Source organism: Elaeis guineensis, chromosome 2 (genome assembly GCF_000442705.2).
Source record: "Elaeis guineensis isolate ETL-2024a chromosome 2, EG11, whole genome shotgun sequence".
In the NCBI taxonomy this organism is placed as follows: domain Eukaryota; kingdom Viridiplantae; phylum Streptophyta; class Magnoliopsida; order Arecales; family Arecaceae; genus Elaeis; species Elaeis guineensis.
This window is the reverse complement of record NC_025994.2, coordinates 79,472,234-79,485,389: the sequence shown is the minus strand read 5'-3', so window position 1 is coordinate 79,485,389 and position 13,156 is coordinate 79,472,234. Positions and strand designations below refer to the sequence as shown.

Sequence of the window (13,156 nt, the reverse complement as noted above, 5' to 3'; positions counted from 1 at the left end):
GAACCAATTTGAATCCAAATTGAATCGTATGAACCCAAACTCCCAATTACCTACAAAATAGACTAGATAGCATTAAATTCTTAATAAAATAATATTAATGATTACAATATTTAGTATCTCTAGCATCCTAAATTAAGTATTCATCACACCCTCTAATTTGAACTTTACTCATCCTCGAGTAAAATAGATACATTAGCATTATACACCAAAGTGTCCTTGAATTGAAAGTTATACTAGACATTCCTAACTATAGTTGATATCCGGCTAGATCACTAAAGAGGTACTTCATTGGATTATCAGTTCGACCCAATTAATGGTTGAGTATTAGCCATAAAATTTTTAAAGATCTTCTTTCACCGACTTTCCACTCTACTCTTTAAGTCCTCAAACTTGATGTGAGCAGGGTTTATTGTCTTCTTACAATTTAGTCCCTTTTTTCTTTTTTTTTTTGAAAAAATATTTACATGTATAGTCAGTGCAATATCCTAACCCCTTAAGCTTTCTAATTGACTCTTATAGCGAGCTTTAGGCCAATGACTCCCAAACCAGTTGGCTTTAGGACATTAGGTGTAAGGCACCCTTCAGGCTTACTAACTCAAGTAAAAAAGGCTACGAGTTAAAACTGACTATACAAGAGGTTTCTTCACATTCTCACCTTTTGATGCGAACAACAATGCTTACTTAGGCGAAGAGGCCTGGTTACTTAATGAGAAATGTTAAAAATCTTACTTTTTTATTTTATCTCTTTTTCTTTTTTTTTTTTGCATATCTCGATCTTTTCACCCATACCCCTATAAAGCAGATTCTTCATTGAGATGGTGGAAAAAGGGTTCTAGAATCATTTCAAAATTTAGTCTGGTCTAAATTCTTTCATTAATTGGGTATCCTTAATAATTTTTTTTCTTGAGATCTCTAAAATTATTTAGATCGTTAATCATTTATTGATTAGAGTGCCTAGTTAACTTCAAATTGAGATAAAATTTAGATGCACAAAACTAATTATTTATGACCATACTTGAGGACTTAATTAGTTATTTTCTCCCCCCAACTTAATTTTCATTATCTCCAATAGAAGAAGAGAATCATAACAAAGCAAAATTAGAGTGTAACAAGGAAGAATACCACCTGAGTTTGATGTGTGTAATGTTGATTAAGATGTCGTTCATTGCTGGGCTAGTGTGTTCTTGACTCCATTGATCATGGTGCTCCTCCCAACTTGGCTAATTGTCCTTTTCAAAAATTTCTATAAAAAAAATTGGATAGCTGAAAAATAAAATATTGGATTGCCTCCCAACAAGTACTAAGTTTAAGGTCTTTAGCTAGACCAAGCCAAAGTTTAATTGTAAACTGGATCCTGTAATTCAATTGAGTCAACTTGCTCGCCATCTCTAATTTCATCCATATAATGTTTCAATCATTGGCCATTTACTTTGAAGGTGTTTCCTTGTTTAGGATCTTTGATTTCAATTGCTCCATGAGGGAACACCTGAGTTACGACATATGGTCCATCCCAACATGAACAGAGTTTTTCAGGAAATAGTCACAACCTCGAATTATAAAGCCATACTTTTTGATTAGGTTCGAATATTTTTCGTGAAATGTATTTATCATGATAAGCTTTAGTTCGAGCCTTATAAATTCGTGAACTCTCATATATTTCATTCGTAGCTCTTCTAACTCGTTCAATTGTAGTCTCCTATTACTACTCATATTTTTCATGTCAAAATTGAATTGCTTTATGACCCAAAATGCATGGAGTTCCAGCTCTACCGACAGATGGCAGGCTTTTCCAAAAATGAGTCGGCAAGAAGATATTTCTATCGGAGTCCTGTATGTAGTATGGTAGGCTCATAATGCATCGTCTAATCATCCAGATCAATCTTTTTGATCAGGTCTAATTGTCTTCTCAAGAATTCGTTTGATCTTCCTGTTGGAGACTTCCACTTGGCAACTAGTTTGGGGGTGATATGGTGTGGCAACTTTGTGAGTGATTCCATATTTCTTCATTAAACTTTCAAAGTGCCTATTCGTGAAGTGTGTACCTCCATCACTAATAATGGCTCTTGGGTAACCAAATCGACTTAAGATATTCTATTGGATGAATTTGATTACCACCTTGTGATCATTCGTTCTGGTTGTCATAGCCTCAACCCATTTAGATACGTAATCTACCACAACTAAAATATATTCATATCCATATAATGAGGAAAGGAGTCTATAAAATCAATTCTCCAAACATCAAAAACTTCCACGACTAAGATGGGAGATAGGGAAATCATGTTTTTTCTAAAAATATTTTCGTTTGCTGACAGCGCAAGCACTCAAGGTAAAATTTATGTGCATCCTTAAATAATGTCGGTCAGTAAAATTTACTTTGTAACACTTTTGCGGCCATTTTCTTTCCATTGAAATGTCCCCTACATGCATGAGAGTGACGAAATGTAAGTATACTTTGATACTCACCCTCAGGGACACAGCGTCGAATCACTTGGTCATGACAATATTTGAATAATTCGGGTTCCTCCCAATAATAATATTTGACCTATGAGAAGAATCGATCCTTCTCCTATTTTATCCAATGGAGAGGAACTTGCCCTGTTGCCAAGTAGTTAATATGTGGGCAAACCTGGGATTTGATCAGAGGATGTTACAAAAAGTTGTTCGTCAGAAAATTTCTCCTTGACTTCATCTGTACCCATCGTATGATCAACTAAAATTCTAGAAATGTGATCAGCGACCATATTTTCGGAACCCTTCTTGTCTCGAATTTCTAGATCGAATTTTTGAAGCAGAAGGATCAATCTGATCAATCGTTGTTTAGTATCTTTCTTTGAGAGCAGATGTTTCAAAGTCGCGTGATCAGAATATACTAGAACCTTAGACCATAACAGATATGAACGAAATTTATCAAGGATAAATACCACCGCTAATAGCTCTTTTTCTGTCGTAGTGTAGTTCAATTGAGCATCGGATAAAATTTTGCTAGCATAATAGATCACATGTGGCTCCTTATTGATTCTTTGACCTAAGATGGCCCCTATTGCAAAATCAGAAGCGTCACACATGATTTCAAATAGGAAGGATCAATCAGGAGGTTTTATTATAGGTGCTGTTGTCAGGGCTGTTCGTAACGTGTAGAAGGCTTGTAGACATTCTTCATTAAAGACAAATGGTGTATCCTTGGCCAATAGATTGCACAAGAATCTCGATATTTTGCTAAAATTTTTAATGAAGCGTCTGTAAAATCCAGCATGACCTAAGAAAGATCGTATTTATCGAATCGAAGTGGGGGATGGTAGTTTTGAGATAACCTCAATTTTTGCTTTATCTACCTCAATCCCTCTTTCGAAAATAATATGTCCTAATATGATTTCTTCTCGAACCATGAAATAGCTCTTTTTCCAACTTAAAACCAAATTTGTCTTCGTGTAGTGCTTAAGGACTTTGGAGAGGTTATGAAAACAATCCTCAAAAGTGGTTCCAAATACAAAGAAATTATCCATAAATACTTCGAGATATTTATCCACCATATCCAAAAAAATGATCAAAATGCACCGTTGAAATGTAGCGGGTGCATTGCAGAGTCCAAATGGCGTACGTCAAAAAGCGAAAGTGCCGTAGGGGCAAGTGAAGGTGGTCTTCTCTTGGTCATCCAAAAATACAAGTATTTGATTGTACCTCGAATAACCATTTAGGAAACAAAAAAAATATTGACCTGCTAGCCGTTCTAGGATTTGATCGACGAAGGGTAATGAAAATTGATTCTTTCTAGTAACGGCATTGAGTTTTCTATAGTCAATGCATACTCACCAACCAGATGGTGTGCGAGTGGGAAGCAATTCACCTTCTTCATTCTTCACCACAGTAATATCTGCTTTTTTAGGTACTACTTGAGTAGGGCTGACCCATTTACTATCGGATATGGGGTAGATGATTCCAGCGTCTAACCATTTTACCACCTCTTTCTTCACTACTTTTCGCATATTTGGGTTCAGTCTCCTTTGCATGTTTCAATGGGGTTTGGCATCTGCCTCGCAATGAATATGGTGCATACAGATGGAGGGGTCAATTCTTTTTAGATCGACAATGGACCAGCTGATAGCCTCTTTATTTTTCTTCAGAACATCAACCAATTATGCTTCTTGATCCAGGGTCAAGTCTGATGCAATGATCACTGGAAGGGTGTCATTAGGTCATAGAAATGTATACTTAAGTGTGGCCGGAAGTGGCTTTAATTCTAGTACAGGTGGTGATTCTAATGATGGGGCTGTGGGTGTATTAGCTAATACAGGCAATGGCTCATACTTGATTGTCCAATGGAGAGTAGTTTCATCACCTGATGTATCAACTAAAATGTTTACTTCTTTACTACCTCCCTTCATATTATAGTCGTCCACTCCAAAGTACGTCAAATAGGTGTCTCAAAAATCATGTGCAAAAATTATTGATGTTGCTTCCTCTATAATATCCTCGAATGTATCTATCTCGAAGCAACTATCCATTGATGGTCTCTGGGATGCACTAAATATATTTAATCTCAGTTTCTTACTCCCAAATGATACGTCCATGACTCCTGTCCTACAATTGATGCATGTATTTGCCGTAGCTAGGAAGGTCTGCCTAAGATAATAAAAATTTGCCTTGGATTGCCACTCAGTTCCATGTCAAGGACTAAAAAATTAACTGAAAAATAGGACTCATCTACCTTGACCAAAACATCCTCGATCATCCCACGTGGTGTCTTAATTGATCTATCAGCTAACTGTAGAGTGACCGATGTGGGTTTCAATTCTTCGAATCCAAAAAGTTCATAAATCGAGCTAGGTAAAAGGTTCACACTTGTCCCTAGATCTAGAAGAGCTTGTTCGATGTGAAGGTCTCCTATAATGCAAGAAATGATAGGGGTACCTGGATCTTTAAGCTTTGTAGGGGTAGCATGCTGAAATACAGAACTAGCTTTTTCGGTGAGGCATACTTTCTTCGAGAGTTGTGATCGAGATTTACGTTTCTGGGTGCATAATTTTTTCAAAAATTTTGCGTAAGCTGGGACCTATTTGATTGCATCTAGAAGGAAGAGATTAATTTGGATTTGCTTAAATAATTCCAACATCTCATCAAGTCTTCCTCCTTTCTTATCCACAAGAGTGGGGGCTTTTAGGGCACTCAAAAATGGGGCTTTAGACAAGTAAAGTGATTCTGATGCAGTTGGTCCCTTTTCTACTTTTGTGTCCTCCTTGCTCTTAGGTGATTTGGACTTAGTCAGAGGTCTAGAGTTGGTCTCATTGATTTTACTTGTGTGTTCAATGACCTTCTCATTTTTGAGAGTCATGATTGATTTGGCATGTTTAGAAAAGATATCTAGAGTATTGGAGCTCTCAATCATGAATTGTCCTCTTAGATTGCTCTCAGATTGGCTAGATAATTTTTCTCCTTCCTCCTACTGAGTGCGGTTGCTAGTTGATCTATTTAGATCTCTAGCTTAGCAATGGATTGTGTATGGGAGTTAAGGGTCTGGGTGTTGACTTCTAATCATTCTAGCGCTTTTAGAACCTTATCCTCAAAAGCTGAGCTGTGACCAGTGATAGATGATTGAGGAGTATTTTGAAACTGGTGGTATGGTCCATGCCTATATGTCGGATCCTAATAATTTAGTCTAAGTACAACAGGGCCAACCACTGGCTGTGATCTTCAAAAAAAATTTGGATGGTTTCTCCAATCGGGGTTATAAGTGTTCGAATATGGATCATTTCCTAATCTACGAGCTTGTTGAGCTTGAGCTTGCTGGACCTGCTCATGCACAAATTCAGAAAATTGAGGTCGATTAGATATTCACTAACAAAATGAGTCGGGCTTGCACACAATGCGCAAACATCTTGCACTGGATTAGGTAGAATCGAATAGTGTCCGGTATTCAAAAGACGGTCTAATTTTTGGGATAACTCATCTACCTTACTATGGATATCTATAACATTTTCAATCTGATAGATTCCACCTCTTTTCTGTTGAGACATGGGTTATTCTCTAGAGGTGGCAGACATGTGATGTAGGGAGTTCTCACTAAGTGTTTCAAAGAGCTGTCAAGCCTCGTCCTCACTCTTTAGCATGAATGTCCCACCACACGATGCATCGATCATTTATCGATGTTTCTCCGATAGACCATCGTAGAAACACTGAATAAGTTGCCATTTGGAGACAGCGTGGTGGGGGCATTTTCGAATAAGATCTCTTAATCTTTCCCATGTCTCATGAAAAAGTTCACCATCCAATTGGGAAAAACTAGTGATGGCTTTTATAATTTGATTTATTTTTCTAATTGGAAAGTATTTTTTGAGAAATTCTCTCTGAAGATGGTTCCAAGTTGAAATGATTATGGAATCTAGAGAGTTTAACCAATGCTTAGTTTTGTCCTTAAGTGAAAAAGAAAACAGTTTCAACCTGAGGGCATCATCGGAGAAGTTTTGAATTTTTACTGTGGAGCATATCTCAAGAAATTCGTCCAAGTATTTATACGAATTCTCATTCATCAGTCCATAGAATGATGGAAGCATTTGAATAATGCTGGACTTGATTTCGTATTGTGCTGCCTCCATAGGAGGAGGCTGGATACATGACGAGTAAGTGTAAGATGAGAGAGTAAAATACTCTCTCAATTGTCGTAGTGGGTCAGTCTCTTATTTTGGATCTATGGTTTTGATTTGGTTTATTCGAATCATTTTTTCTAGCTCTAGGTCTAATAGGTGTAAATCAGGTTGTAATGATCGGCGTCCTAGCATGCACCCAAAAGATCTCATCGAGTTTTAATTTCAATAAGTCTTTTTTTTTTGAAAGAGAAGAGGAGAGTAGGAGGAGGGCAAAGAATTCTAAAGAAGAGAACCTAAGGAGTTCTAATGCTAAGAAGATAGAGAAGAATTAATTAGATTTGATATTTTTAGTCAACAATCAAGTAGTTCAATCAATCCTATCTATGGGTTATCTTAGATCTAGACAGCTTCTAACTGTCAAAATCACATTCAAGCACTCCAAGTAGCAGACTGGCCGCTTAACTGGCCAGGTAAGTGTAAGGTTGGTGGGGGTCTCTCCGTTGCTTTCCTTAGACACCAACTATGTTGGCCAGGTTAGTGAACGGAATCAATTAATGAACCATCTTCCTTCAGGACGTAATCTCGGAACCACTTTTCTAGACACCAGTTAAACTGACTAACCTGAATCCGATCTGACTTTTAGGGTTTCTTGTCCTACTGAGCTCGAGGATCCTTAAGGGTCAACGTCTAATCGATTTTAAATTAAAAATTTAGATCAATGTAATTGTAAGGTGGTGATTTGTGGGCCAAAGAAGGGTAATAAAATCCTCACTTTATGTTGATTAGGGTTTTGCCCTTAAGATTTTTTTTTATGAAAATATGCAATGCAAAAGAAAAAGATTTCCAAACATGTTAAGTAGATCTTAAAATTTAATTGATTTATTTATATTAGTCAAGTATTATGTATTATTGTTGTATTCCTTTTATATTATATTATTTTTTAGCAAGAATAAAATAAAAAATAAAATTTTAAATTAGGTTAATTAGATATTAGAAGATCAAGTGAATCTAACTAAATGGAAAGTAAATCATACTCAGATTAAAAGGCAAGTAGGTATTCTACAAATAAAGCAATAAATCAAATCTACTTGTAGGATAATAAATTATTCTAAACTATAGAAAGTAATAAATCACTAAAATATTAGACAATAATAAATAAAGTAACTACTTAACTTTGCAAATAAGGTAATCTCAAAGTTAAGAATAAAAGATAACTACGTAATCCAAATAAAAGGCTGAGAATCTAATCTACTTTAAAGTAGAAAATCACTAATTATATAAAATAGTAAATTATTCTAATCTATAGAAAGCAGTAAATTGCTAGGTTATAGAAAGTAAAAAATATTTTTATGCATGCAAATAAAGAAATCTAAATATAAAATAGTAAATCTACCACATACGAAGAGTAATATGAGCAGAAATTTTGAAAAAGAATACATAAAAGGCAATCAAGCAATCTAAAGTAAGAAATAAAAATCTAGAAAGTAGTAAAATATTTTTTTATAGATTTTATAGATTTTTTTATTTAAATTTTTTTTCAAAACAATCGTGCCAAAATCTGCGGCAACGATGCCAAAATTTGATGCGTGTCATAGCATATCAAAATTAACCCTACTCACTACTATGTAGATAGGATGAGTCGGGATCGTATCCGCAGAGATCTTAGTTGATTATTTTGAAAACGTAAAAAAAAATAATAAATTATAAAAAAAATTAAGAAAGAAACATGAAAAATAAAATTATTTTTCATTAATCTAATAAAGAAGCATACATAAAGAAAAGAAATAAAATTACGATACAAGACAACTAAACTAAGTTGATCTTCTTGCTGTGCCCGATGATGGATGTGTCTCTTTGAATCCTTCATCTTCTTCCATGCAGACAGCGATAGGATGGCTGGAAGGCTTGGTACAGGAACTCCAAGAAAGAAAGGTTGATGGAAGCGGATATGTAATAGAAAAAGGATAGCGATACTAGGATTAGAACCTCTCCAAGATTTGATGGGATGTAGAAAAGAGATCTATGGAGGAATATGTTGTGCTAGGGTTAGTACCTCCCCTAGACTTATGAAGAAGAGAAAGAGGGAAAGAGAAAGAGAGAAGCTTGAAGAGAATTTAGGCATTGGCTTGATTGAATAAAAGGGAGGTCTTGGAGCTCTATTTATAGAGTGAGGAGGCTAGGGTTTCATGAAAAGAAAGATGGGAGTGTGAATAAGGACCCTTGGATCTTCATATTGATTCTCCTCCGTTGATCAATAAGTCGTGTTCATACTTAGTTCCATTTATCTTTTAATCTGGGCCTTTGATTGGAGAGGTTGCTTCTTGACCCTTGATCTTTAAGTTGCGTTCACATTGAAATAAGAGTTGATTGCTTGGTTCACTCAAATCTGAACCAATTTGAGTCCAAATTGAATCGTATGAATCCAAACTCCCAATTACCTGCAAAATAGACTAGATAGCATTAAATTCTTAGTAAAATAACATTAATGATTACAATATTTAGTGCCTCTAACATTCTAAATTAAGTATTCATCACTTCTCCTGTATTATTATGGATACAGTAGTATTTTTTTAATCATTATCGAAAGTTAGTGCACTACTTCTAAATTTAATAGCATAAGATATATTCAGTTTGCTTTCCATGTGTATACTTTCATTCCTATGCATGTGTTCTACACTGTGTAGCATATGGAGTTTGTAGTTACATTTACACGTGCAATCCATAGTGCCGTTTCATGCACTATTTCATTCTCTTAGTTCCTTTCTGTGGGGCAAAACAGTGGCAAGCTACATCACATTTCATAGATAAATGAAATGAGACAAGAAGCGCAAAAAAAATTATGGAGCAAAGTATGTCTTCGACTCTTATACCTGTGCATGTTTGGCTTAATGACCTTTCACTGTACTTTCTTAACTTGTTTTTCGAGTTTCATAGCACCAAAGCATGCGATTGTCATCTCAAAGTTCTTAAAAACTTTGTGCTAGATTCTTTCATGTTTTGCAATCTCCAACTTTTTGATTAAATTATTCTCCATGCCTCACCATACTGGACCATTAGAATATTCAATTTTTGGAACTGAATAATATATCCTATGATGCTTGTTGAGAATTTCTCAGAATCAGATAGGGCCATATGATTTTGTTTATAAAAGAATCTGCATTTATACAGCCAAATTTGAGCATCATTAAATACTTTTCTCCTCCATTCTTATGTTCAAGTGCTACTGGAGTTTTATTTCTGTTTTCTGTGAGCATCATTAATTCTATAACCAGCCTTTGCATGCCTGATTGGCTTAGTTCACTTATTTAATCTTTGATATTGTGTTGGCCTTTAATATCAATTTCACCTACTTATGAATTAGATGTTTAATTTTTCTTTCTTTTTCAAAAAATGCTTTAACTATTTTTTGCCAATTTGGGCCACTTATCATATATAGCAACTGGAAAATAGTAGCATGGCATCTTTTTAGAAAATGCCATGCTTGCATGTGTCAAATTGGATGAGTATCTGATAAACACTTAATTTAAGTATTTTAAATTAAAAAATTATATTTAATTTATCTTATTTATTAAGAATTTGATGTTTCTTTCTATGTTTTACAGGAAAGGTGATCGCGATACAAAGAGTCCGATTCATAGATCAAAAAGACTCAAGTTTGAAGAAAATTGGACTTAAAATAAAATTAAAATAAAAGAAAGACGCATCCGGTATTATAGAAAATGAAGATACTATGCAAGGAATCCAAAAAAGATATAGATGTCATTATGATGGAACTTTTGTTTCTTTTTGGAATATAAGAAAAAGGATTCACGTGAATTTGATCTGGGCGGTTTCACGTGATTCAAATGCTTTGGCGCGCGTAAATTCTTTGGCGCGTGAACACCCGCGCGCGGGACGCGGCGTGGACGCGCGGGATGCGGTGTGGACGCGCGGGGACGGGCGTGGACGTGCGGGGACGGGCGTGGATGCGGGACGGGCGCTGATGCGGGCACGGGTGCAGCATCTCGCGGGTGTGGGCGCACTGCAGACAAGTTCAAAATAAGGAAAAAAATAATATTTAGAAATGTTTTGAAAGATTTGTATTTTTTTAGTCCCACATCGAAAAATCATGTAAAACTCCTCCCTCCTAACACCTATAAAAAGACTTTTGTACTCTCATTGAAGGGGGAGCCCAGAAATTCTTCTAAAGCCTTGCATAGAGGAACAGAAAGGGACTACTTCATGAGCAGCTAGGCTAGCAGTCTCGGGAGTGGAGAAGAAATTTTGTAACGACACAGAGATGGTTTATTGTTCTAAACTTTCCTGTATTTCTTTATATGCAATAAAGATTATGCTTTTTATTTAAATTGTCATGAGTTCTTTATTTGCTCCCTATCATATGCTTTTATCTATGCTTTCTTGTTAGATTAATATTAGGAACAACTTTTACTTTCCGGAGACGCGTCGTGATCTACGGATACGGGGCGTGCCGAGGAAAGAAGAGTTGGTTACCTAGTACTTTTCGGAGACGCGCCGTGATCTACGGGTACGGAGCGTGCCGAGGAAAGACAGGTATTTTTCCTAAGATTAATCACATCTATTTAGTTAAAAAAGAGATACAACTCTGCTAGTGCAAATTAATTCAAAACTCCCGAGCTCTTTTTATTTTTTAATTACCTCAATTTTACGATAATTTATTTTCTAAATCAAAAACAACGCTTCTTTCTTTTATCTTGCAATTTCAATTTAGCCCAAGATCCTGAGGATACGATCTCGACTCATCCTACCTACGTAGTGAGTAGAGTTACTTTTGGTGCTATCAACGACTACGCATCAAATTTTGGCGCCGTTGCCGGGGATCTTGGCACGGTTGAATTAAAGAAAAAAAAAATTAAAAAAAAATATATAAAAAGATAAAATTATATATATAAAAAAAAAAAACCACTGACATTTCATAACACTTAACTAAAATAGCGTAACCTCAAATATAAAAATTTTTAACCTGATTGGACACCTTGTTTCCTTGCATTGCATCTCCATAATTAATCTTAAGGGCAATAACCCATTAACCAGATAAGGTGGGGATTTGATCACCCTTCCTTGACCCACAAATCACTCCCTTGCATTTGCATAACCTAGACCTTAATTTAAAATCAACTAGACGTCAACCCTAGGAATTTCGAGCTCAATAGGATAAGAAAGCTCTAGAGTTGAACCGAGTGCGGATTGGTTAATTGCTCGGTGTCTAAGGCAAGTGGTTAAAGAAAGTGGTTTTCAATTGGTTCCGTTGACTGACCTGGCCAACTTAGTTGGTGTCTAAGGAAAGCAACGAGCAGGGAACCTCCCACATCTTACGCTTACCTGGCCGAGTCAGTTAGTCAGTCTTGAGCTTGGGGTGCTCAAAAGCAATCTTGAAAGTTAGGAGCTGTCTAGATCTAAGTTAACCCTAGGATAGAGAGTATATGATTGTTTAAGTTGATTGCAATTAACATCTAAACATTAATTAATTTCTCCCTTTTCATAGATTTAAGGTTCTTAGGTTCTTCTCTTTAGATTTTCTTCATTCTTTTCTCACTTTATTATAAAAATATATATTAAAAAAAAAAAAAAATTTTCTGTGTGTGCTCTACAGTATAATTGTAAGGTGTATGCTTGGCCGTAGATCGTTACGACCAGAAATTCAACCTTTTGATCCAGAAATAGAAAGAACCTTTAGAGCCTACAGACATAAAAAGATGGACCGAAATCAGGAGAATGATCCACCCAAGCAATTGAAGGAGTACTTTACTCCTTCCACATATACCTACTCTCCTTGTATTCAAGTACCTCCTGTGGAGGCCACTCAATATGAAATTAAGTCCAGTATAATCCAAATGTTACCATCATTTTATGGACTTAGTAATGAAGACCCTTATAAACATCTTGAAGAATTTCTTGAGATATGCTCAACTGTCAAAATTCACAACTTCTCCGATGATGCTCTTAGGTTGAAATTATTCCCTTTTTCACTTAAGGACAAAGCCAAATACTGGCTACATACTTTGGATTCCATGACTATATCAACCTGGGACCAGCTACAAGGAGAGTTTCTCAAGAAATATTTTCCCATAGAAAAAACAAATCAAATAAGGAAAGCCATAACTAGTTTTTCCCAATTAGATGGAGAAATGTTTCATGAAACATGAGAAAGATTAAAGGATCTTATTAGAAAATATCCCCACCATGCTGTACCCAAGTGGCAGTTAATCCAATGTTTTTATGATGGACTCTCTGAAAGACATCGACAAATGGTCGATGCATCATGCGGTGGGACATTTATGCTGAAAAGTGAGGATGAGGCATGGCAACTGTTTGAAATTTTAAGTGAAAATTCATTAAATCATATGTCTGCCTCCATTAGAGATAAACCCATGTTAAACTCAAAAAGAGGTGGAATATATGAAGTAGGAAATGCCATAGATATCCATCAAAAGGTAAATGAACTGTCCCAAAAATTAGATCGTCTTCTAAACACTGGACAATCCCCGATTCCACCTAATCCAATCCAAGAAGTTTGTGCATTGTGTGCAAGTCCAAACCATTTTGTTAGTGAATGC

General features: G+C 35.8%; 2 non-coding genes across 2 annotated transcripts; one reads left to right on the top strand and one right to left on the bottom strand.

Annotated features, from left to right (window-relative positions):
* Positions 1 to 6,192: 6,192 nt before the first annotated feature.
* LOC140855907 (small nucleolar RNA R71) lies at positions 6,193 to 6,298 on the top strand. The gene has a single exon (XR_012139351.1). It is a non-coding gene; the product is annotated as a small nucleolar RNA R71 (small nucleolar RNA).
* A 6,384-nt stretch (positions 6,299 to 12,682) lies between these two features.
* Positions 12,683 to 12,788, bottom strand: LOC140855903 (small nucleolar RNA R71). Its single transcript, XR_012139348.1, has one exon. It is a non-coding gene; the product is annotated as a small nucleolar RNA R71 (small nucleolar RNA).
* Positions 12,789 to 13,156: the final 368 nt, after the last annotated feature.